This window comes from Petromyzon marinus, chromosome 51, assembly GCF_048934315.1.
Source record: "Petromyzon marinus isolate PM22_M1 ecotype Great Lakes invasive population chromosome 51, UKy_Petmar_22M1.pri1.0, whole genome shotgun sequence".
NCBI lineage: Eukaryota > Metazoa > Chordata > Hyperoartia > Petromyzontiformes > Petromyzontidae > Petromyzon > Petromyzon marinus.
The window spans coordinates 4,659,760-4,665,494 of NC_133717.1; the positions used below are offsets into that span (position 1 = coordinate 4,659,760).

General features: G+C 44.6%; 1 long non-coding RNA gene across 1 annotated transcript; it reads left to right on the forward strand.

Annotated features, from left to right (window-relative positions):
- Positions 1-724: 724 nt before the first annotated feature.
- LOC142931239 (uncharacterized) lies at positions 725-1,275 on the forward strand. The gene is made up of 2 exons (XR_012947247.1): positions 725-923; positions 1,129-1,275. It is a non-coding gene; the product is annotated as an uncharacterized LOC142931239 (long non-coding RNA).
- The last annotated feature ends 4,460 nt before the right edge of the window (positions 1,276-5,735 follow it).

Below are 5,735 nucleotides of genomic sequence, written 5' to 3' on the forward strand. Positions count from 1 at the left end.
TCAGGTGCTCCATTAGCTTGCTGTTTAACTAAGTAATGTGTTATTATTTTTATTGACCTGCTTGTGTTAACACCCGGCAGGCCATCTGTCGCGAGTGAGCGGATGTTCATCCGCGAAGCTCTTTCAAGTGAGATGCCCCCTGCATTCGCCTCAACATCAGCGACATCCAGCAGCTGCCCGCTTACTGCGCTCACCTCGTCCCAGCAGGAGACAGTCAATTCATTCGCTGAAAAATCCCACATGACACCGGAGTGGTCGCAAAGGTGGGCGAGAGCACGTGGGAACTGTCTTACAGCCACACACACGTGCACACACGCATGATGTCATGCTTGATTGCAAGAGTAATCAGACACAGCCCAGCAGGAGCCATTTATTCTGCCAAACCCTTAGAGGGGCACCAGAGTCTTTGGACTCGGACTGTTATGTCCTTCTTGCCCCTTCACTCCCCCCTACCCCTTTTGTCCACAGACAGAGGAAAGCGTCAGTCATTTTGTAAAGATTATTAAGGAGACAATGTATGCTTGAGGTGGCTTGCTCCAGTCCCGAGTTTAAACGATAATTTTTTGTACGTTTCGACAAATTTTGTACAAACACATTGGGCGACTTGACGGTGCGTCTCTGCTGCGTTGACCCCGTGATCTCGCGACGGCGCTATTCCAAGCGTGCGGCTCCCATCGGGAAGCGAGCCAAATGGCACTGTGTAATGGGGCTGCACAATCGATTCTCACCGGGAGCTGGCATGAACCCGTTTCAGTTGGCCATAGGAATCTGGTCCACAGCCCAGGCACTAGATTTGCAAGCTGGACTGTGGAAAAAAGGCACTGACGTTCTCTTTGCCTCCTGTCCGCGCTCGCCTCCACAGATGCCTGGAGCGGAACAATTGGAATTTCTCCAAAGCGGCCGACGACTTTATCCACCTCTACGTGAGTACCGTGCCGCCCACAATCCTGACCGACACACGTAATCGCAACTGCACCGGCGTGTTCACGTTTTGGCGACCGTCGCTAATGATGCCGCTTGTCTCCCTCTCCACTCTGTTCCCTCCTCTCCTCATTCCCTCATTGCAATCACTGCTCCGATTTTGGCTGCGGCTCCTGCACGGTCGCCAATCGTCGTTCCCGTCGTCAGGAAGCAGGGAAGATTCCGGGGGAGGCGTTTCGGTGATCAGGCGTCATCCAGAACCAGCGCCCCACCAAATGGACCCTGACCACAACATTTATTTTTGTATCAAAACCGTGATTTTCTGTATTGTAAATACATATTCATTATATTATACATTTTGGCTGTAGTTGTGACATTTTTTTTAAAGCATTCTTGTTTGGTGACTGAATTAAATTGTGGATCTCTCCAGATAGCGGTGTACTCAGTACAGACCGCTCGCTTAGCGCTCACTTAAAGAATCAGTTTCCAACACCCTTATTTCTTCAGTAGGAGGGCTTCATTGGGGTATTGGTAAAAGTGATAATACAGATTGTAACCATTTTATAAGAATGTATAACATCAGTACAATGTCCTGTACTTCATTTTAAGGCTGAGTCTGCCTCGTGAAGGCCCAAGACCTGTTAAAATATGCACCACTGTTATTTGTATTAAGTGGGCATTGAACTCCGTTTACCAGGTTCACAGGAGAGTGCGCTAACCACTGTGCCACCGGCAGGGGTGGAGCCAGGATTTTGACTTTGGAGGGGCTGACTTCAATATTCTGAGATATCCAGTGTATGTTTTCCAATGGGCGCCACAAATGTATAAAGCAAAGTTTATTGGATTTGAACGCGGAGTTTATTAATAGGTCGGAGCCGCTGATGTGGCTAATAAGTTTGATAAGTTCGAAAGGCTGCCGCTCAAGCAGCCTGCAGGGCAGCACAAGGTGGCAGCCAGCATTTTGCAGCAGCCGAATATCCGGTTATCCCGATTACCGACTTTCTCAAAATTTCAGGGGGGGCACAGCCCCCCCCAGCCCCCCTGTGGCTCCGCCCCCCCCCCCCCAGCCCCCCCTGTGGCTCCACCCCTGCCCACTGGTCCCCATTAAGTTATTCCTCAACAACAGCAGCCGCTGCTCACCACTAAGTCGTGGTGATGTCACCACAGCGCCTGCACTATGAAAGGCGTACTTTGAGGTCACGTATAGTGATAATTGGTTTTTTACCCTTTTATCTGGCAACAAAACTGACACCTTTTTTTACAAGGAGTCATGTTTACATTGACCACAATACCTGCGGTCGGAACGCAAACAAAAAACAACTCTGATAATGTATGCACTGTCCTTGAAATTGATTGGTCCACACCCGAGACAGCTTTCTTAGAGCCTCATCTCACATGGTGTTGGACCAGAAGACGCCAAAAGGCGCACAACTCAAAGACAATGCACCATCAGAGTATGAGAGCTCGGGGTAAGCATTTACACCATTGGAAACCTCATTTGCCAGTAACAAAATATGATAATTGGTTTTTTACCCTTTTATCTGGCAACAAAACTGACACCTTTTTTTTGCAAGGAGTCATGTTTACATTGACCACAATACCTGCGGTCGGAACGCAAACAAAAAACAACAACTCTGATAATGTATTGGCACTGTGCTTGAAATTGATTGGTCCACACCCGAGACAGCTTTCTTTAGAGCCTCGTCTCACATGGTGTTGGACCAGAAGACGCAATCACGACTTGTAGCAACTACTACGACTTCTACGAGGCCTACAACTAAAACAACTGACATGACTACTATCGCAACAACATCAAGCACAACCGTGACTATTACCACAGCTACAAACATGACAAGGGCCATTTATTAAAACGACAGCCACAACCACAACCTCTATTGCAACTAACATGACATCAACCCTCACGGCATTAACCACAACTACCTCAACAACCATCGCGCGAACTTCCGACATCCACGCAGCGGTGGCTTTTGGCAAACCATCGAACAAAGACGGTCACTGCATCGCGCGTTTTCAGATGAGCATCTACGGCCGTCTGGAACGCTCTTCCTTTCCGATATTAGGAAACCACTGGAGCTGTGCACTTTGACATCATCTACAATGAAAACGCATTTGCGTAGAACTGCTTTTTGTGCATAGCTTGTTGTCTTCCCCCGCACCTCCGATAAGTACGGTCGGCTACGTACGGTGCGAAAGAAGTTCAACATACTGTACATACATAAATCAATTACAACAAAATCCACAACCACAACAACGACAGTAATAACTCGATATACGAAGTAAATGCGTTCCTGGAGATTCGTTCGTATATTGAAACTTCATATATTGAATAACGTATCACAGTAGGACGAGGATGCGCTCCCAGCCTTCGTACCTTACTATTTAAAACTACGCGAATAAACATTTTAGAACTAACCATTCGTATTGAAAACAAAGGACAATGTATATTGAAAAAAACATTTAATATTGTACGGTATAAAAATTAAAAACCGACATTGATAAAAAAAATAAACTTAGTTAAGAAACGTAATTTTATTCATATTTATATTGCACCAGAGACCGATGAATTCAATTTTTCTTGATGGAAGTTTTTATTTATTATTTACCTTTTTCCATTAAAATAACGGTAATGAATGCAAAGTTCGTTACACTGAAACTTCGCATTTCGAATGTTCGCATATCGAGGCATTCCTGCACAACCATTACAGCCACAACAAACAACAACAACCACCACCAAGCACTGAGCGACTACAACTACCGAAAGCAACACAAAGCACAGCTCAACAACACAACTCAACACAAACTGAACGTTTTCCACCGCCTTACTTCACCCAGCGTGGTTGTAGTTTTAACTGCTCAAGTGTTACCCCGTTGCAGGTGTTTTTACAAAGTCGTTGTTTGATCGCGAATATTTATTTTCTTTTCTCTCCTCACCTTGGTGTGTGGGAGAGGAGAAAGACGCCGTCCCACCACTAGATCGGCTCCGACAGAAATCCCGGCACGTGTCATCATCATAGCTCCCGGGTCCTGGGCAATGCCGCTGCGTAAGCGCACAAAACAACATCCACGATGAACCGAAGCGCAGCTGTCACGAACATGGCCTGGCCGTCACGCACACAACCTTGGGGCCCGTGTAGTGAGCGACTTACGCAAAGTTGGTAGCCAGCGCCCTGTGCAACAAAACACAAATGGTGACAACACCCCCCACCATCATCGTGCTGCTGTCAAACCCCCAATGGCTTCAAATGTGTGGCGGCACTCACACTGATGATGTCTTATCGGCGAAAGTGCCCCCCTCTGAAAAACATTTGTGAAGAGCCACTGATGGGTCACGTCTGGCGGGCACACGCAGTAATAGCGCAGCGTTAGGTGATGGGTGAGCTGACAGTTTTGGTAACTTTTTAAGAACAAAAATAACGCTAATCGCAGATGCGGGGGACGGCAGATTGATAACATTGAGGTAATTTATATTTTAGTTTTTTATTGGTTCACTATATAGTATTCATTATATATTGTAGTGTATACCCAGTTACTGTGAAAAGCTCAGATGTGTAGGCCTTGACTTCAACATAGCCATTTCTGTGACCAGTCACAAGCTAATCACTCAGTTTTTTCAATGCTAAATTCGCCTAGTTATTTCAATGCTAAGTTCTCCTGTTTGATTTGTACTAGGTGCCTTGGTGAATGTGTATGCTCTGACTTTAACATAGATATTTCTGTGACCAGTTACAAGCTAATCACTCAGCTATTTCAATTCTAAATTCTATGCTAATTCCTTTGTCAAGGGGTGCCTCTGCAGATGTGTATGCTTTAACTTAGCTATTTCAATGCTAAATTCTATGGTAATTCCTTTGTCAAGGGGTGCCTCTGCGGATGTGTAGGCTTTAACTTTAACATAGCCATTTCTGTGACCAGTCACAAGCTAATCACTCAGCCATTTCAATGCTAAATTCTATGCTAATTCCTTTGTCAAGGCGCTTTGTTTTCTTCTCACACAGCTTAAAGGTCGCGATCTGAGGGTGGCTTTTTCACTCCAGCGCTGTCCTCCAGACAGTCTCGTCCCTTCACCTGATGAAGGCCGCTTGTGTTGTGGCCAAAACGTCGTGAGAATATTATTGTGTTATTTTATTTTATAAATTTATTATTTTATTCTCATTCTATGTGACTTTACCGAAAGAACCAAAGAAGCTGCCTGATCTCATTTTGCACTGTTGTATATGTCGGGTATGAAAATTTTGATGAAAATAATAAAAATTAAATGAAATTTGAAGTTTGCGTAATTATCTGAATTCATGTTGATTGATGTAATTACGTGCATAAATTATGCTAATTCGAGATATAATTGTATTAATTTATGCAAGTGGTGCGATTATGCTAATGCGAGCCGTTATGATAATCAGGCCCCGCCTCGCTGACGGGGGTCGGATTATCAATCGGGATCATACAATTAGTCGTATGAGGTTATGCCAGTGTGATGCAAGCATGCCAGAGTAACTCGCTCGTTGTCTATAGTGAAGGAAAAAAGTATTTGATCCCCTGCTGATTTTGTGTTTGCCCACTGACAAAGAAATGATCTGTCTATAATTTTAATGGTAGGTTTATTTGAACAGTGAGAGACAGAATAACAACAAGAAAATCCAGAAAAACGCATGTCAAAAATGTTATAAATTGATTTGCATTTTAATGACGGAAATAAGTATTTGACCCCCTCTCAATCAGAAAGATTTCTGGCTGCCAGGTGTCTTTTATACAGGTAACAAGCTGAGATTAGGAGCACTCCCTTTAAGAGTGTACTC